Below are 21,976 nucleotides of genomic sequence, written 5' to 3' on the forward strand. Positions count from 1 at the left end.
TTGTTCAAGAGGAAGAACCACTGAAGGAGTACAGGGGGTAGAGCTTGTAAGGGAGGAAGTGGCCAGTTTGGTTGATGTATCCCAGAAGCCTAGTTGAATGTTCATCTTGATCAAATATTGCTCAGAGTTTACATATAATGAGGAAAATAATTAACCACAGAATCTGATGTATAATAAGACCAGAGTTCTTCATGGCTGAGAGTCTTAATTTTGAATGAAGTATATTAACAAGTGCATTGAGTTCCATAATATGTAATTGTTTTGGATCTTAACTTGCCTCCAATATTGATTCCTAAGTAACTTTGTAATCACCAACTTTTCCAATAAAGCTGTGTTATTGTTCATTTTATGAGGAACAAGATCTCATATTTGTCATTCTTCATCTTTAATTTGCCGTTGATTTATAATGTGTTTCTATTGGATTATAAAGGATAAAGAACCCAAATATATTTTTAATTCAAATTAAAACAGATCGTTGCCAAGCTATTTGTGCTTTTAGTACATTTCATCATCTACCATTTTTTTTTCTTTCTCTTCCACCCCATCCCCCCATTTTTCCTTTTAGTTAAGGTGTTTGCTGGCAACTTATTATTTTTTTCTTTGAATATTTCCTTTAATTTTCCACTTTCTAAAAGCAATGGGAAAACCGAATGCACGCACACACAAACACACATAATTTTAATACGCTAAGATGCACTTAAAGAAGACAAGCCATACAGATACACACACACACACACACACACACACACACACACACACACACACATCACTAAAGAAGCATTTTGACCAAAATGAAAATATTTTGAACTGCATCTACAAGGTCAGTAAGTACTTCTGTAAGAGAAGAGAAAAGTAGTCACTTTCCTTTTTTTCCGTTATCTAGATGGGGAATATGTATTCTTTTCTTCAATTATCCTTCTCCATCCAGTTAATGTTGTTAGCAGAGTTTTGGAATCTTCAAAATAATCAAGGTCTAAAACTAATGTGAGGATTTAGAAACTAATGAGTTACCTAGAATATGCTCTGGTAAAAAACGTTCACCTCGGAGAGCCTGAGTTTCTATTCTGTCCAGGGCTGTCTGAGATTGTCTCCAACATTTAATTCTTTTCTCTGGCTTCTCACACACTTGTTTTCTACTGTCCTTTCCATGGTTTTTAAAATAATATATCCTTTTATTGTTACATTTCTCTCTGCTTTTTGTAAAAAGAGTGAGATCACATTTCTGTCATCCACATTCTTTCCAAAATAATTCCCCACTAATTTTTTGGCAATGTCAAGACAGACAAAAATGTCATGCTCTAGCAGTAAATCACAGGAGATTAATTTGTGAATTTCTCTAAGTCTCTACTCTCAGCTTCCTCTCCAATAATATAGGAACAATAGTAGTACCTGCTCATTCTTCCTCAATGTTTGGGCGAGAATCAACTGATGTTGTGAATGTGACAGTGCTTTATGTATGGGAGAATAGTATGAATGTCAGTTATGTATATCATCTTTAGTATCCAAGCTTTATGTGAAAAGGTTTGAAATAAAGTACAAGTTGACTTAATCAAGCTCATTTGTAAAATGATATCACAGTCACTTCATTTATTTGTTTCATGCATTTAGAATATATTTAATGAAAAGGCAAATAGGTGTCATGTTTGAGATCCTTAACTCTCTAGGTCAATGTTATCAAACTTTTGGATGAATGACAATTTTCTGAGGTCTTTGTTAAAAGTAGGTTCTTAAGTTCAACCTGCAAAGATTTTTAATTCAGTAATTCCAGATGGAGTCAAGGAAAATGATTTTTTAACAAGGCCCACAGGTGATTCTAAGATCAAATGGAGGGAACTCCATTTGACCAAATGCTTTTGGAGTCTTGGTCTATGGAAATCTCTGGCAGTATTGTGCCAGATGTCCATGAGCTCTGGAATCAATAAATGAGGATTTGGAATCCTGTTTGGTCGTTTTCTACACCAATGGTACAAGCAGACTGCTGAACCTTTTCATGCCTCTGTGTCTGTATTAGTTTCTTAGAGCTGCCATAACAAATTACTACAAACTGGGTGTCTTAAAACAACAGAAATTTATTCTCTCACATTTCTCCAGTCTAGAAGACTAAAATCGAAGTGTTGGTGGAGCCATGCTACCTCTGAAGACTCTGGAAAACATCCTTCCTTGCTTCTTCTAGCTCTTGCTAGCTCTGGCAGTTCTTGATTTTCTTTGGCTTGTAGCTGCATCACTCCAATCTCTGCCTCCATATTCACCTGGTGTTCTCTCTGTTTCTCTGTATATCGTCTCCTCCTGTTATACAAACCCAGTAGTAAGATTTAGTCCCCACCCTACCCCAGTATGACCTTATCTTAATTGCAGCTGTAAAGATTCTAGTTCCATAAATGCTGTGTTTTCTTGAAAATAAGACCTAGCTGGACCATCAGCTCTAATGCGTCTTTTGGAGCAAAAATTAATAGAAGACCTGGTCTTATTTTAATATAATATAAGACCTGGTCTTATATAATACCATATTATATAAGACCGTGTATAATGTAATATAATATAATACAATACAATACCAAGTCTTATATTAATTTTTGCTCCAAAAGACACATTAGAGCTGATGGTCCGGCTAGGTCTTATTTTTGGGGAAACACGGTGGTTACATTAGGAGGTTTTGGGTGGACATGAATGTTGAGGGGACACTGTTCAATCCAGTACAGTGTCCTTGTATAAGGGAGATTCATTATGATAACATTTGAAACATCTAATTAGTGCCTGGTAGTAGATGCTCAGTAAATAGTAGTTTTCTTTTTTCTTTGTAATGACTTAAACACTGGGTCTCAAACATAAGTCTGGACCAGGGCTAACTACATTAGATTCACCATGGAAACATTTAAGAAATACAAATTCTTGGCTGCTCACTGTAGGTTTCATTCATTAATTCTGGGATGAGGCCCTAGAATTTATAGTTTCAAAGGTTACGTAGATGATTCTAACGTGCATTCAGACTTTGGAACAACATTCTTTGACTAAAAATTATTACCTCATTTATAGAACTTGAACTCAGGGATACCTCATTTGCAGAAACTTTTCAGAAAAAGTAAAAATATAAACTAATTATAGCATAAATTTATTTATAGACGATGATGCTAAAATTAAACCAACACTTCAAAGAGAATGCAAAGTGTATTTGGGAGTCAAAATCTACCTGTTTGATTCCAGTTTCAAATCTCAAGGAAAACTTTTCTCTTGTGTATTATGGGCTTAAATGGAACAAAATATTATTAGAAGAAAATTATAACAAGAACCGAATATTATAAGTCACACTCTCTGAAAGTGTTATTTTCTTCTTCATGTTCTGGCGGTTTTGCAGTTGAGCTTATGATATCTCACCTTCATTTCTTCTACACCCCTTCAAGTGAAGTCATTTTTTATTAATGTTGAATAGCTTCTTTAGAACTTCAGTAGTTCACAATTTACCTTTTTGTGAAAATTCTCCATTTGATTTCTGAGTCTTACACAAATTTTCTTCTTACCAAAGAACACTGAGCACAGTGGTTTTCTCACAGCTTAGTGGGACTATTGGAATCAGAAATCTTCAGCTTTACAGGCAGTGAAAATCATAGTGACAGTAAAATTACTGTGAATGAAATTCATTTTGTTCATTGTAACACTCATCCACTCCTGGGGTACCCTGTTCTATTGTCACCATCAGTTGTCACACCTACTTTGAAAGGAATGTAAAATGGTTATGTCAAAAGAAGAAATTAGTCTCATATAATAATTCACATCTTTAAAATACCTGGAACTTAAAAAAAGAGTATTCAGCTACCTTTTCTGTCACCCTTGTATAGTAGCTTTGTCAACTGGCATCTGCCACATTAGCATAGAACATGGCTATCTGCTGCTCTTTCAGCAACACAATACACATTTCATCCAGAGACTTGACTAGTTTCTTTATGCTGAACTCAGGGAGAAAAGCTAACTTTTCCTGAGTTGCCAAGGGCAACTTCATTGCACATGAATTTAGGAGCTACTCTGAGAGAATAATGTCTAGACACATTCTTATATTCATTTCAGGGAAACATTCACCTAATATCTGTTATCTCCTACTGTCAAAACACTGCTGATGAATACTGCCTATCCCTTGAATCACGTATCTAAGCTTTATAAAGAAGTGAGCATAATAGAAGTGGTAATATATCCATGTAGCAGGAAACTTCATTTTAGCATAGAGTCCTTAGGTAGCACTAATACATTTGACTTCATATATATGTATATATGTATATATATGTGTATATGTGTGTATGTATACATACACATACATATGTATACATGTATATATGTGTTTATACATATACATTTATATATATTATTAAATAGATATGCATATATTTATATTTGAAATTATTGATAAATATTCGGGTTATGCCTCCACGTATTTCCTCAGAAATGTTATCCCTTTGAAGAATTTCTTCTCTGCCTCTCCCTCCTATTTTTGTTATATATTCAATTCCTCAAATTATGTTACCAGTATGACTTTTCATAATAGATGCTAATTTATGTCATTTATTATATTCTCTATACTTAACTATGAAGAATCGTTGTTGCTATATGAATATTTATGTATATAAGTGTGACTATGACAGTGACTGGTAAGCGTCCCAGGCAAGCCCTTTTTATGTAGCCATATTTTGACAGTTACCACTTCTCAGCTTTGGGCACAATGGTCTAGAGTCACCTCTACTCAGAATGAATCAGAAACTAGAGATGACTCATTAAAACAAAACTCATGAAACACTGATGTGTAAACCACACTTTTCGTGATCAGTGGCTGACAAGAAATACTAGTACTTATGCGAGGTCTTCAGGACAGAATCCAAATTCACCTAGTGGAAAGTCTATACCAGAAATCAAGTTATACTTTGGAAGTTGATAGGTGAGTCTAATTAGAGCACGGGAACAGATCACAGATAGATGATACATCCAGCTCTACCTGGATGTTCTTACCGACCCTGTGAGTGTGATTAGGAGAGTATCTTTTCATGGGAAGTGTTGAAAACACGCTGACAACTGGGCTACTTTTTGAAATTTGCTTTGGACTTCAGACAGACCATGCTTCCAATGTTTAATAATTTATTTCTTGGATACCACAGGAAATGTTAGAGTTTGACATTATATGTCATGATCTTTTGACTAGATTTCCAGATCCTGTCTTCCTGTATTGGGTCTCAGAGACATAAGTTTTGTTTAGTTTTGTTTTTTAGTTTTTTAGATGGTGTTCGCAGACAGTAAGTGGTTCTCATGTATTATATCCTAACTGTTGCCAGTTTCACTATAATAAGTTTAGCTTATTTCCAAGTTCTAGTAACACTTGATGGGTGCCACCTTTGTGCTTCTTTAATCTCAGGTGACTGTCATGTACAGCTTTTCTATACCTGGTCTATTAGTAGTGGGACCTTATAATTACATGTGGACTAAAGAGGATGAGGCTTTGCCTCTTAACCTGTCACACTGCCTAACACCTATGAATACAGAATGTTATTATAATGAGATATAAAGTCAATTTTAACTTTGGAGCAGCATACCCTAATTAACAGAACAGTTGTGATAGAAAGTATACCTGGATCTACTGGTGGTGGCAACTTTTCTCGCTATCTGGGACAAGGAGACATGATGATGGCGATGCAGAAAAAATGTCAAGTTATATGGTTAAAAAAAAAAAAAAGGACTTGTGTTTATATAACATTCCTAAAATCTTTTCAGTAAGGTGTTCATGATTAAGTGAAGGATGAGAACCCTTAAGGAAAGAGGAAACACTTGGGGAAAACTGCTGTGGGAAATATGGTGGGGGAGGGGTGTGTGTACGAAAATGCCACTTCCTTTAAATGATGTTAAATCCAGAATCTCACAGATAACCGCGTGAAGGGACTCTCCGTGGTCAAAACAGTTGACCAGGGACATCAGGCTGATTTTGGAGTTTTCCAGAATTGCTTCACTTTAAAAAGCATTGTCCTTTTTTTCCCCCTATGCCTTTCAGGAAAGCCAAGAGAGACTGCCACTTCTAAACAAGTTTAACTGAATGTCATGATAATATGAAGAAATTAAATACTGAAATAATTGGGATCCTAAACACTTACATTTACGAAAAAGAGGTTTGCACTCTCAAACGTATTGACTTCATCTTTTTCACGTGGAACCCCACCAAAGAGTCAGTTCATGCCTGTGTCTCTTACTTCCTTGCTCTCGACCATTGCCATCTTCAGCATATAGGAGCGCCACCTTGCTTACACTCTAAGAGTATAGAAAAGAAAGACTCAACTGTCTACTATCTAAAGCTTGTTCTCCTTTAATTTTCCCGTATAAATGATAACTTCTCCAGGAGATTATTTCAAACAAACTCATCCTCAGGTCAATCTTCAACTTTATGAATACATAAGTATAATAATATAATATAGAAACTATAGATCTATAGTTCATAGATTGATAGAGCAGTTATGACATTCACGAGGGAAAAATTACATGTAAATTTTTTCTCATAGGGGGTCATTAAGGAGTTATGAAAACAGTGCTAGCCTGGGAAACCAGAAATACTTCAAATTACAAAATATGTTGATATGCTGTGTGAAACAACCATAAAATGTGGGTTAAAATGTAAGAAAACCATTTAAAATTCGCAGCTGAGCTACTAAAAAATAAGGGAGATGCAAAAAGACCAACAAAGAGGAAAATGGAAAACCAGAATAAAAGACACAAACTGAGGGTTGGGCTGCCGTGTGAGAATTTGAAGAGGTTAATAACAAGGAAATTGGATTTGAACAAGAAACTTAGTGGGTACAGCGAATGGGGCTCCAGTTAGGAGATGATTTGGAACTAAGTACATTGATTTTATGTACACTGCTGTTTTCTACTGCTGATCATTTCTGTTCAGTATGGTTCAACACAATTAAGATAATGTATTGACTAAGATAAATGTCTATAGAAGGAATGGAAAAAGAGAATGAAACAAGAAAGGAATAAATGAAGGTGTGTTTGTATACATACCTATCTATAAAAAGAAGAAAACAAAAACGTGGTGTTTAAATTACTTTTTTGAGTACTTAACACTTACACTATTAATTATCCTTTCTTAGCTGAGAATTTAATCTTTTTATTTAATAAGATCCTCAAACTATCGTTCTGTTTTTTCAATCTAAAGAAAGACATTAGAAGAACATGATTTGTAACTTATTCAATTAATATATGTTTAATTGCTTCAGGCAAAATATGAAACACTCAGCTTTTACAAGAAATCATTGAGGGCTCAAATTCTAGCTCAGAAAATATTTCCAAAGAGGGTGAAAGAAACAATGAATCACTTTTGGCCATTTCAATAAAAAGTCAGAATTAGAAAAAAGGAATGAAAACACTGAAAATCTCTAAATATTACTCAGCTCATCTCTGATTTTGTTTTTGACCTTGTGAAAGTTCCCTCTAGGTTTTAGCTCTTTGCTCTTTAAAATGGAGCTAGCTTTTTTTTTTTTTCAGGATTTTTTTCAAAGAGGAAATATCTAATGTACTGCCTCAAATAGTTTGTGGGATGAAGCAAGACATGGTTGTTAAATAAATAACATTGAATATTTATAGTCTGGAATGAAAATATTATGGGTATGAGAAAAAAGATCTTTCTGTTTTGTTTCTAATCCCTGAGATGAAATTTTCTCTTCTGCAATTCTACTCTCCTCCTGACCCTAAGAATTGCAAGGAGATTTCATCAGGATGAAAACTTCATGATTATCTGCTCATAATAAGGGAGGATCAGGGTGAGTGTGTGAGAAACACCATAGGAAAATACTAATATATATATTTTTTGCCTCTTCTTTATGAGCCCAATCAAAATATTACTTAAATTTTATTGGAACAGTTATTTATACTTTTTCTGAATGATCATTTTAAGGTACTCAATAGGCACTGAGAAAAAGATTGGTTATCCTGCCCAGTCTTAAACCTATAAACGTGTTGAGACTTAAAAATAATGTAAGAGAAATGTTTGTATTGAGCACAGTTTTATTTAACAATTAGCACCATAGAAAAAAACAACTTTAATAATTAAAATATGAAATTACTCAGTAATTATGCCATTTAATTTAGAAAGCCATATGTTTTCTTTTACATAAAGGAATTGCTGCATCTATATATCTACATACATGTCTATATCTAGCATTTTATTTTATAATTGTAGATTCTAATTGTGTTAGAATCTCTGCCTTACTCTAAATTAGAAAATATATAAAAAGATAACTTTTTTTCCTTTTCACTTGGGTCTTCCACAATATAGAGTTGGAGGATTTTTATTAGAGGAGTAGTTTTATAATTTTCCTCAATTTATTTCCACCCTGAGCCACGTCTTCATGACTTGGTGCTTGAAGTCATAACAGGAATATCCAGCTTCATTCTCTGAAAACTTTGGGATGACCTGAGATCCCAGTAACTGGATGTGTCTTGGGTTTCTTCATTTCCTGGGAAGAGAAGCTCATAGTTGCAGTCAGATTTTTTTTTTTTTTTTACTCTGATGCATGATGCATTAAAATGTTTTCCTCCTGATGAATGTTATAGAAAGTGGTATGTTATTTTAAAAATGAAATTTTAAATCAAGAGGAAATTTTGTCTACAGTTTATGATTACAGATGACAGTCACCTCTTTGAATCAATTGCTGTACCCCGTCTTTTGTCTTCCTCTGGGTTTTTGAAACCCCCTAAGGTATTTCTCCTTAGTTATTCTCCAAGTGGTTCTTAGCACTTTGAGTGAACTCAAAGGAAGTATCAAATCCTTCAATTAATGATCCCTCATTAAGTTACACTTTTTCTTCCAGAAAGGCACTAATGGAGAATGAAATTTTTTTCTTTTGTTGAGTTTCACATATGAGTTTTAACTAAACTGTATTCATGGATAATGAGGTATAGCTGTTCAGACCTCTCGATTTCCATAAAGGTTTTTTACTCAATTAAAAGTAAATTTGATTCACTTTTATCGTATTATAGGAGTGTGGAATCTGCTCACTTCATTTTAAGGTTTATCAGTGCCATAATGTAGCATTTTGCCCACATACGTGAGTTATATATTGACCAATAAACTCTTACCCCTAATTTCTTCTATTGAAAAGGCTTTTAAAAGTTGTTTTTGTGTGGATATTTTCCAGCATACTTATAAATAAAATAGTAAGGGAAATCTTCATATACATCCATCATCCAGCTCCAACTATTATCAACATTTTAACAGTCGTCTCATTGACCACACCACCCTCCACTTTCTTTATTTAAGCTAAAGCATTTTTTAAAAAATCCCACATATCATGTCATTTCCCAAGTCATCAGCATGGGCATCTAATTGGTAAGAACCTTTAAAATACAGTGCATTATTACCCAAAGTTAAAACTATTTTTAAAATTTCATTAATAACCATCCACATTTCTATGGACCTAATTGTCTCAAAGATGTCCTCTTGGAGTTCATTTGCTAAAATCAAGAATCAAATAAGGTCCACACATTGCTTTTTTTGGTTATAGCTTTTTCGTGTCATTGATTTGTTAGGGGAATGAGGTTGTCTGTCCTTGTAGTATGTCCTGAATTTGACTTCTTGCTTCCAATGGTATCGTTTGTCTTAACCTATTATCACCGATATATCTTTCATACTGGCAGTTTAATTAGATTTAGATTCAATTTGGGGGGAGGGCGCGAATGTTTTATAGAACATTAAATCAGGAATCTCATGATATATAGCTGTCTACTTGTAGTGATGCTTCAGCTGATTAGTGGGTTGAGATAATGCCAACATGATCCCTCTTTTATAAAATTTCTTGTCAAATTTCATTCAGTGGTTTTAGTAGATCATCATAGTCAAGGTTCATTGTTTTATTATGTGGTACAAGATGATAATTTTATAATTCTACCAGACCTTTTGCATTTATCAGCTGAAATGCTTCTTTAGAGAATTTTCACGTATCAACTATTTCTTATCTTGAAATAAAAATTGTTCAGGAAAGGTAGTATAAATGATTGAGTTGTTCTTTTTACTATTGAAATTTCAAAATAATGAATTCAAGTTCTTGCCGTGGTAACTTGCAATGGTGGCCCATGTGTGTGTGTGTTTTCCTTCAACACTTTAAGTATTTCACTTCAATATTTTCTTGCTTGTATAATTTCCTCTATAGATAAGCCCCCCTAACCCCCATCCCTGGCTTATTTCAAGATTTTCTTTTTGTTATCTTTGTCTGCAGATTTTATATGACTATGACTAGGTGTAATTTCATTTATCCTAAACTTCTTAGATCTGTGTTTTGGTGTCTGTCAATTTCAAAAAGTTCTTGACTATTGTTACTTCAAATATTTCTTCTATATTCTCTTCTTTATTTCTTCTCCTCTGAGATTCCAATTATGAATATGTTGCACGTTATAAAATTGGCTGACAGTTTTTGAATGTTCTGGTCTTTTCTTTCCTTTTTTTTTCCTTCTTCTTTTCTTTCTTTCTTTATTTTATGTTTGAGAAGTTTCTGTTGACATATCGTCAAGTTCACTGATTCCATCTTGGGCCATGTCCAATCTACTGGTGAGCCTATCAAAAATCATTGTTATCTTTGTTATAATGTTTTTAATTCTAACATTTGCTTATAATTCTTTTTTAGATTTGCTTTCTCTATGCTTAGATTACTGGTTCATTCTTACGTGTTATCTACTTTTTCCATTAACCTATAACATGTGTATCATAGCTATATTAAACTCCTTGTATGATAATTTCAACATCTGTGTCATATCTGAGCCTGGTTCTGATGCATGATTGGTCTAATTGCACTGTATTTTAACGTGCCTTTTGTTGGGGCTTATAATTTTTATTGAAAGCTGGACATGTTGTATCAGGTAATAGAAACTGAGCTTAATAAGCCTTTAGTGTGAGAAGTTGTGTTAACCCAGTTTGAAATTGGGTTATGTTTAATGTTTTCTGTAACTATAGATGTCAGAGTTTTCAAATTATTCTAGAATCATAGTATATGTTATTTCTCTTAACTTTGGTGTCCCCTACATACTCCTTCCATGACAGAGTCTGTGTCTTGCAGCTCTTTCACCTGTAATCCACAATTATACTGGACCCCTGTTGGTAAGATGCTAGGAAGGGGGAGAATGCTGTAGTCTCATAATTAAATCTCAGTTTTTCCATAGACATCTATGCATTTCTCTGGGCAGTGATCTTTATAAGTGTTTCTCCAGTAGCTTATTTTTCCCTTCTGCTTTTTACTTTCTTCCCTGGCTCAACTCTTATTCCTGATTAATATCATTGAAATCTTGAACCCTGTTTATTATGTTTTTCCTGCTTCTGTGAGACGTGAAGGTAGAGGGACTGAAGCAGGAGGGAAGCCCTTTCACAGCTGGTATAAAGCTCTGATAACATCTTTTCTTCTAGAAAGTAGGTCTTCGTTATGGAGAAAACTCTAGACACATTTCACAATGATTACTCTTTCTCCCCCCTTCCAAAATAAGGAGAAAATCTTTCTCAGGTCTTCAATCTAAGAACCGGGTGAGGTCCCTTTAAGTAATGTCCATAAAGTGTCCTCCCTAAGACCGTGGCCTCCAACAACTTTCCATTCTTACACTCGTTTATACTCAGCTTCCAGCCATTTATCAAAGTTACCATTTAAGTCTATTTTCCCCTGAAAGACCTAGAGACTTTTTCACAGGTAAGAAGATCTTCGCTGTGTCTCTGTAGATTCACCTATCTAAAAGATTTCATGGTGGCAGTTTGCTCTAAAACCTCACTTCTCCGGTAGGTCGAATAAAAATCACTGATTTTCAGTTTGTACAGCTTTTATCTTGTTTTAAGAACGAAAGTGATGGCATCCAACTTCTTTACATGTCAGACCTGCAGCTGGAAATCAAATTCAGTATTCTTGCTGAATCCTCAAATTACTCTATCCTAGAATCATGAGAGCACCAACAAACTGGATGTATATCGTTTAGACATGACCCAATTCGTATTTTATTGAATCCTGCTTCCCGATAACAGATATTCCAGTCTCATGTTGTACATTGTCTTTGCCAAATATGAAATGAATCATTTCATCAAGGATTCCTGATAATAATAATAATAATAATGATAATAATAATAATAATAATAATAATAATGATAAACATCCTTGTCGAAAATTTAGCTCAGCCACTTCATGATATTGCTGTTTCAGCATCCATTTTGTTTGGCCAAGTGGCTTGCAGGAACCTTAAACTGACATTAGTCCCCTCATGCAAAAGCATGCCCTAGAAAGTAGCCCACAGAGTCACAAGAAAATGTAAGTTCCAGATAATACTCCTTCAGTAGTCCTTGCGATCAGCAGTCTTCCCTTCCTCCCAGTGCTTGCATGCCTTATAATGCCCCTTGGATAAGACTCCTGTCGGGCTTACCCAAACCCTGCTATTGTTTTAAAGATTTTATTGAAAATATAGCTAACATACAATATTATATTAGTTTCAGGGGCACACTACAGTTATTCAACATTTATACACCTAAAGAAGTGATCACCATGTAAGTCCCCAAGAGTGATCACCATAAGTCCAGCAACCATCGGACACTGTACCACACTCTGACAGTATTATCGATTGTATTCCCTATGCTGTACATTATATCCCCATGATTTATTTGTTTTAAACCTGGAAATTTGGATCTCTTATTCCCATTCACCTTCCCTCCCCCTCCCTTTAATTTTTCAATTACAGTTGACATTCAATATTATTTTATATTAATTTCAGGTGTACAGCTTAGTGGTTAGACAAGCATATAATTTAAAAGGTGATTCCTTGACTAGTTTACCACCTACCTGGCACTATATACTGTGTTTCCCCCAAAATGAGACCTAACCGGAAAATAAGCCCTAGCATGATTTTTCAGGATGGCGTTCCCTGAACGTAAGCCCTAATGCATCTTTTGGAGCAAAAATTAATATAACACCCGGTCTTATTTTTGGGGAAACATGGTAGTTATCGCCATATTGTTGACTATATTCCCTGTGCTTTATTTTGCATTCCCATGACTATTTTGTAACTACCGATTTACCTTTACCTTTCTCCCCCTATGCCCCAACCCCCCCCATCTACCACCTCAACAAATCTAGTATCCATCTAACACCATACATAATTATTATAATATTATAGACTGTATTTCCAATGCTATACCCTACATACCCACGACTATTTTTTAACAACCAATTTGTACTTCTTATCGCTTCCCCTTTTTTCACCTACACCCCAATTCTCTTCCATCTGGCAACCATTGAAATGTTTTCCATATCTGAGCTTGTTTCTGTTTTGGTTGTTAATTTTGTTCTATAGATTTCATATATAAGCAAAATTATGTTTCATCTATCTTTCTCTGTCTGACGCTTCATTCAGCACAGTACCCTCCATGTCCATTCATGCCACAGCAGATGGCAAGAATCCATTCCCTTCCATGGCTGAGCAATACACATACACACACACACACACACACACACTCACACACACACACACACACACACGAGGTCTGACAATTACATTCGCAAACATTCTAGGAAAAGTGCTTCATACCTCATTGCTGACTATCATTACAGTCACTTTCAGAGAACTCCCCCTGGGAAGCTATTCACCCAGGCCAGCGCCTAGTCCACCCTTCAAAGCAATTTTGGAACTCTTTCTGGAATGGCCATCAGAGCTGTCATTGTATTACCCCTTGATGTCCTAAACGTCCTCAAAATGTCTTCCTTTCAATATTTTCTTTATCTTCGACTAAAGAAAGAAGTCATTGGGGGCCAGATCAGGTGAGTAAGGAGGGTGTTCCAATACATTATTTGTTTACTGGCTAAAAACTCCCTCACAGACAGTGGGGTGGGAGCTGGTACATTGTCATGATACAAGAGCCATAAATTTTTGGCAAAAAGTTCAGATTGTCTTCGTCTAACTTTTTCATGCAGCCTTTCTAGCACTTCCAAACAGTAAACTTGGTTAACTGTTTATCCAGTTGGTACAAATTCATAATGAATAATCCCTCTGACCTCATATATGTACAATGTTGCTAACCAATTTTGACATCAGAGGGATTATTTATTGTGAATTCGTACCAACTGGACAAACAGTTAACCAAGTTTATTATTTGGAATTGCTGAAAAGGCTGCATGAAAAAGTTAGACAACCTGAACTTTTTGCCAACGATTCATGGCTCTTGCATCATGACAATGCACCAGCTCACATGGCACTGTCTGTGAGGGAGTTTTTAGCCAGTAAACAAATATCTATATTAGAACATCATTCCTATTCACCTGATCTGGCCCCTGATGACTTCTTTGTTTACACAAAGATAAACAAAATATTGAAAGGAAGACATTTTGATGACATTCAGGACATCAAGGGTAATACGATGACATCTCCGATGGCCATTCCAGAAAGAGTTCCAAAATTGCTTTGAAGGGTGGACTAGGCGCTACCATCCGTGCATACCTTCCCAAGAGGAGTACTTTGAAGGTGACTGTAGTGATATTCAGCAATGAGGTACGTAGCACTTTTTCTAGGACGAGATCGCGAATGTAATTGTCACGCCTCGTGTGTGTGTGTGTGTGTGTGTGTGTGTGTGTGTGTGTGCGCGCCCTCCACTTTATCCATTCTTCCATCGATGGATATCCAGGCTGCCTCCACATCTTTGCCAATGTAAACAATGCAGCAATAACCATATGAATGCAGATGTTCCCTCGAAGTAGCATTTTGGCTTTCTTTGGATAAATACACAGAAGAGGGATTAATGGGTCCTTCTTTATCACTTCGTATAGACTTTGTTTTAAAGACTACTTTGTTTGGTATAAGTTTGGCTATCCTAGCTTTTTTTGTGTTTTTTCATTTTCACAAAATATCTTTTTCCGTGCCTGTGCTTTTCATCTGTGTGTGTCTTTCAATCTGCTGTGAGTCTCTTGTAGGCAGCATAGGTAAGGGTCATGTTTTCTTATCCATTCAGCCCTCATATTTCTTTATTGGAGCATTTAATCCATGTATATTGAAAGTTATTGGTGATAGATATGTAGCTATTGCCATTTTATTATTCATAATTTTGACCCCCCCCCCCCCCTTAAAGAAGTCCCTCTGACATTCCTTGTAATGCTGGTTTGGTGGTGATGAACTCCTTTAGCTTTTTCTTGTCTGGAAAGCTCTTTATCTGTCCTTCAATTTAAAGGACAGCCTTGCTGGGTAGAGTAATCTTGGTTGTAGGTCCTTGATTTTCCTCATGTTGAATATTCTGTGCCAATACCTTTTGGCCTGCAAGTTTCTGTTGAGAAATCAGCTGACAGTCTTCTGGGAGCTCCCTTATAAGCTACTAGTTGCCTTTCTCTTGCTGCTTTTAGGATTCTCTCTTTGTCTTTAACCTTTCCATTTTTAATTACAATGTGTCTTGTTGTGGGCGTGTTTGGGTTCATCATTTTTTGGGACTCTGTGTGCTTCCTGGACTTGTATGCCTATTTCCTTCACCAGGTTAGGAAAGTTTACAGTCATTATTTCTTCAAACGGATTCTCAATTCCTTGCTTTCTCTCTTTTCCTTCTGGTACCCCTATGAGGTGAATATTATTAAACTTAATGTTGTCCCAAAGTTCTTAAACTATCTTCACTTTTTTGATTATTTTTTCTTTTTGCTGTTCCGATTGGGTGTTTTCTGCTACCTTGTCTTCCAAATCACTGATTCAGTCCTCTGCTTCCTTTAGTCTGCTGGTGATTTCTTCTAGTGAATTCTTCATTTCAGTTATTGTCTGACTGGTTCTTTTTTTATGGTTTTTATGTCCTTTTTTTAATGCTTGCTATTTCTCTGTTGGAATTCTCACTAAGTTCCTCGATCATTTTTATAACCATTGTTTTGAGCTCTGTCTCTGTTAGGTTGCTTGCCTCCATTTTTTTTTTTTTTTTTTTTTTTTTTGAGTTTTCTTCTGTTCTTTCATTTGGGAGGTATTTCTTTGTTTCCTCATTTTTGGGTGCCTTTCTGTGTTTGTTTCTATGTATCAGGTAGATCTGCTATGTTTCCCAGTCTTGGCCGGCTGACCTTATGTGCTAGGTTCCCTGTGGGGCCCAGTGGCACAATCTCCCTGGTCACCTGCTCCAGGTGTTCCAGGAGTGTCCCTTCTGTAGATTGTCTGTGCCTTCTTGTATAGTGGAGCCTTGATTGTGATTGGCACAGCAGTGGGTGTGATTGGCCTTTAGGTTGACTGGCTGTGGGGTTTGGCCACGTCCACAGCTTATGGGATGCTGTGTGGGAGGAGCTTATCCCACTGTGTGGGACTTGCTCCAGTGGGCTCTGGTGCCTGTTGAGACCATCCTTTGTGTGTGCCACTTGTTGGGCTAATTGGGCGGTGCTCTGCTGTGGTCTAAAGCCATCCTACATGTATGTTGGTTTTGCGGCCTCCTGGGAGGGGCTCTTGTGTAGGCCCAGGTCACCCTGCTGTGGACTACCTGGTAGGAGCTACAAAGTGATCCGCAGTTGTTCGTTGCCTCTTCTAGACTAGTAGGCATGTTGGAGAGGTCACACTGTGAACCGAGGACTGCTGCCACCAGTACTGGGCCTGGGGTAGCTCTGCAAAATGTCAGAACCCTAAGGCCTGCTGCCACCTGTCAGCTTCCTAGAGTGGGAAGAGTTGTGATCACCAGGATAATGTAAATTCTGGTTTGTTGCCAGTGATGAACCTGAAGCTACTCAGCAAAAGTTCCAGAGCATACCAAGGCCAGACACAACCTGCCTGGGGACCACAGATTCTAATAGTTTTCTAACAAAGAGTGCAATGCGGTCATGGCTAGCTGCTAAGGAGAAAGTGGCTCTGTTATTGGGTGGGGCAGCATCCCATTCGAGCTCACTAGGCCAATCACATTCAGATTTGGCCATGTCAGAGGGAGAGCTCAACACAGAAAAGGTGGAGGGCTCAACACAGCCTGTCAGATGTCAGAGAGAAGAACCCTATATAGGGAAAATTGCGACTGTCCTCCAGTCCTCGGTGGGCAACTACACACATCAGTCTGTTCCCTGTATACCTCTGATGTTCCCCAACTCACCGTCCCTCCACCAGAGGCCAGGGTGAGTGCCTGGGACTGAGTGAATCTGTGTGCCAGCCATTTAAGAGGGGTCGGGGTTTCCTGCAGCCTTCCATCCCACCTGGATGGTCAGAATTCCCACTGTTTTTCACAGCCAGATATTGTGAGGGCTCCTCTTCCTGGCATTTCTCTGGGTTGGGGATCCTGGTGTGGGACTGGGGTCCCTTACTTCTCTGGAGGAATCTCCATGGCTGAAATATCCTTCCTAAATCTCAACTGCCACACGGAGGTTTGGGGCTAGCCTGTTTTGTGTCTCCACCCCTTCTATCAGTCTTGACGTGACTTCTTTATATCCTTAGTTATAATATTTCTTTTCAGCCAGGCTTCAGATGCTTCTCCAGGTTGATTATTCTATAATTATTTGTAATTTTGATGTGTTCATAGAAGGAAGCAGACACCATGATTATCTATGCTGCCATCTTGAATCTCTCCTATCCACACCCTGCTATTTTGGTTTGTATTAATCAATCTAGCTCTATCTCAGGAGCCCTAAAGCACTCCAGCCACAGATCCTGATAAAGTCATGTGTCCCAGAATCTGTCTACACTCTGCCTTGACCTCCCTGTGTGGCCCCTTGAAGCACATTGTGTTCTTCTTCCAGGACCAGTGAGCACTAAACTTCTTTATTCCGATTGTACTTGTTTTCTGTTGCTGAACCGTGGCTCATCATCCAGCACCCGGTGCTCCGCTTAACAAATGCTTATTTGACAGATTTGTAAGAATCCTTGTATAATTTTCATATTTATTTGAAGATGAATATATATATGTATAATTTTCATATTTATTTGAAGATATATATATTATATAAAGCACGATCTATTGATTATTAAGCATAGTTAATAGTTCTTCAATAATTCAATAATATTTATTGAGCACCTACTCTGTGCAAGGAATGGTTTTAGGTTTTTGAAGATATATCAGTGAACAAAACAGGACATTTACATTCATGCCAATTCATTATAGAAAGGACAGGCAGAATACAATAAACTCTAGTAAACAAGTACAATATGTGAAGTGTTGTAAGTTGCTAGGTACCATGGGGAAAGAGAAAAAATAGAGCCTAATAAGAGGGATCAGGAATGTGTGCATAGATATGCTTGCAATTTTTAAAAGAATCATCAGGATAAATCTTATTGAGCGACAATTGTGTCAGGCTTCAGTGGGTGAGATTAGCCATGCTGGTATTAGGGGAAGAGAGTTCTTGGCATTTTCCAATTGCCACAGAGCCATCCAACCAATACATGTTCAATTAAACAATAATGATAACACTTCTCCACCATTGGATGTAGGTGTCAGTGAGGTATCACACTAGAGCTCTCTGTAATCTTTTGAAGATCTAGAGTACTAAGAAGTTGAACAATTTTGGCTGTACAGAATTTGTTATTTTCTGTTTAGAACAGAAAGAGACCCTAAACTAAGGTGGAACATAATTATGTTATATAAAAGAGCTTCTCTAATATGTAAGGAACATTTTTAAAAAAACTTTCCAAATAATAAATTTTTCTGGATGTGTCTACAAAGAATCAAAAGTGAAACTATGCCTTGACCATTGGTTTCTGATACTTTGTTCTCAGTCACATTAATTAAAGAAAATGTTCTTGTTAAGTAAAATTCCGTTATGTGCATAAAGACAGCTAAGAAAGATCACTGTGATCTCCAATGTAAAAAAATAATTAAAACAATTATTAAACCAAAAATGAAGTTGCCATATCTAATTGTTTTAAAAAAGAGAATAACTAAAACAAAGTCTCTTAGCATAACCTTGAAAAAGGTGAGATATTGGAAAACCAGAAGAATAAGAAAATCTATAGGAACGTCCTGAATAAAAAAGAATTCTGAATTAGAAACAATAAGAACATCATCAAGACTACATCATAGTTAACCTTTTTTCTCATGTATTTTTCCACTTGCACATTTTAACATATCTTTTGAAGTTGCATATGTTAATTTATAATGTTTGAAATTGGAATTTTAATGAGTCCAATCATAATACTCCTTCATACATAAAAGTCAAAAGACTTTAATATACATTACCTTGTTAATTAGCCAACATTTTAAGTTTTAGACAGGGGAGAGCTTATTATCCAAACAAGAATCAGAGAAGTTAAAAGATTGATTCTAACTTATAATAGAGCTAAAATTAGAAACCATATCTTACTGTCCTTAGTGTAAGGAACTCTTTTACAAATCATTTCTTATATAAAATGGATCTTTGCCAAAAAGTCAGCTTGGGTCACTGATGCTTTTAATACAGATAACTTTGGTTTGGGACATTACGGGATAATGTGGAGATGGAGAGAGATTAACTGAAATAAGGGGAAAAAGAGCATTTAAATTGCCCATTGAAAGCTGAATATTAAATTAGCTATTCTTCTACTGACTTCTCAAAATAAATAAATAAAACCAAAAACGAAACTAATTTTTCTGCAGCCTGAGATTTCCTAGTGATAAGATATGAGACACTGCCAAGAATCCTCACTACATGACACTTGCAAGTGGCCACAATTCTCCGTGAGATTTCTCCTCAAAGGGATCCAGTCTATTTTTCTTTCTTTTGAATTTGAGTGGGCTCTGTGAACACTTGACCTTTGCAATATAGTGAAAGTAATGTTAGGCCATTTTCTGGGTCTCGGGATTAAGAACACTGGAAGTTATCATGTTGTCCAATCACCTTGCTAAAACTTTCCTGTGCAGAAGCTCTGAGATAGTATGGAGAGAGAGGGGCCTGGGGCACTCAGCCTTTCAGCTATCTCAGCAGTATTGACTTAACCATACCCACCCAGGCAAGTAGTGGACCTAGTGGATGCCAAATGAAACTGTAGAATCAGCCAGCAGAGGTCCACCGGACTTCTGATTTACAAAACAGTGAGGTGTAATGGTCTTATTTCAATCACTACATTTTAGAGAGAATTGTTTTATAGCAGTAGGTAAGTAAGTAGACATCCCTTCCCCTCGCCTGGATTTCTTACTGGGCAATAGTACTCTCTCAGATATTTTTATATAAGCTGCTCATGAAATCTGAAAAGGGGAAACAAAATCTAAGAAATGAACATAATCTTCTTAAGTGTAGCAGGTCCTTGAATAACATCATTTTGTTCAATGTTGTTTCATCATTGTTGAGATGAAACAACATTGATTTAAAAAAAAAGAAAACATTGATTCCCACTGGGACCACTGTCTGTGTAGAGTTTGCATGTTCTCCCCATGACGGTGTGGGTTTTTTCTAGGGACTCTGGTTTTGTCCCACATCCCAAGATGTGCACGTAAGGTGAACATCTTGGTATGTCTAAATTGTCTTAGTTGAGTGTGTGTGTGTGTGCATGTGTGTGTCCCTGCAATGGAAGGGTATCCTGTCTAGGGTGGGTTCCTACTTTGTGCCCTGAACTGTCTGGATGGGCTCTGGCCACTAGAGACCCTGACATGAAATCAGCTGGTTAGAAAAAAATTATTTTACTTGTTTTCACTCATCTTTCTCAAATGAAGGTATAGCCCTCATTTATTTCAATGCTTGATATTAGAAGTGTTTTGGGCCTTTCTTTAGAAATTTGGTGATATTTTTGTGACCAGAAATATATTGTAGGTACTTAACTATTATTTACATCAAATAGCCTGTGGTAAAATTGGTTTTGTTATGCATCACTTCACTTAAAGTCACAGTTTCTGAGAACCTATGGACAGTGTTAAGTAAGTTTCTCGTTCCACAATGTAATCTTCCTCTGTCTTTACTCAGTCATTGACTCAGAGCTTCAAATCCCACTTCCACAAAATAAGTTCCCCTGGCATTTATCAGCATATGTACCCTGGGCATCCCTCCCCACTTCTCTTCCCGTCTGCTCTCAAAGTTAGAAACGATCAGAAACTGTAAACCTCATTTTTACTGGCTCCCTTTTACTGACAAACGATGCCTATAAGGTCCCTCTATAGATGAGCAGAACAAGAGACTATTATGATGTACAGATGAGATGCTCACTGTTCCCAGTGTTACTTTACTCCCTATTCTCCACCACTAACTATAAACAATCTATTTAACCTGTTCAAATTCCAGTTTTCATTAAGAAAGTGACATCTGCAGCAAAGGCACTGCCTCCAAAAGGCCACTCTTAAAATGCATACGTCATGACTGGGAGAATAGAAAAAGTTGAAGCACTTGCTTAAATGTAGCAATCAACCTTTATCTTGTGTGTAAATTTCTGTTTATTAATAGTGGCTGCATGTTGTGCCTTGCTTTGAAGAATTCTGACACTGAGCTCAGAGGAAATGAGTTCTAGGGGTCAAGTATTGATTTCTTTCATGAGTACAAAAGAAGGAATTTGCTAATGCTGACGGTCTTTTTCCATAGGTAAGAAAGACTCCCAGGGGAACACTGATGCGTAGTAAAGGGACCAAGTAGAGTGGTGAATTTGGTTTGCTTAGACCCCGGCTCCAGTACTGAGGTCTGGGTGGCACATTGGAGCATGATCATGGGTCCCGTAGAACCAGCAAGAAGTATAATTGTAGCTACATTTTGCTGAGAGACATCTCTTGGATTATTCAGTGTTATGGTGAGTGGATTTTTTTTTTCACAATAGCAATAACCTTGTGTTAGTTTTATTTCAAAATACATTCACTACTATTATCTCGTATGCCAGGCAAGGATTGGTAGTCTTTTTCCGTCAAAGAGGGAATAAACATGACAAGTTAAGCATCTTGCTCAATATGATGTGTCTGGAGGAGAACCTCAATTTCCTGATGTTGTATTATTGTGCTTTTATCCCACAGTAAAATCCTCAAACTTGATGTTCCTTCAGGATACCGCAAATATTTTGCTAGTTGATGCTTTGCTCTAAAGTATGCATTATCTATTTGTAGTAAAAGAAAAGGCTTAAAATGCTCGTCTTTCATTAAACG

This window comes from Rhinolophus ferrumequinum, chromosome 5, assembly GCF_004115265.2.
Source record: "Rhinolophus ferrumequinum isolate MPI-CBG mRhiFer1 chromosome 5, mRhiFer1_v1.p, whole genome shotgun sequence".
Classification (NCBI taxonomy): Eukaryota; Metazoa; Chordata; class Mammalia; order Chiroptera; family Rhinolophidae; genus Rhinolophus; species Rhinolophus ferrumequinum.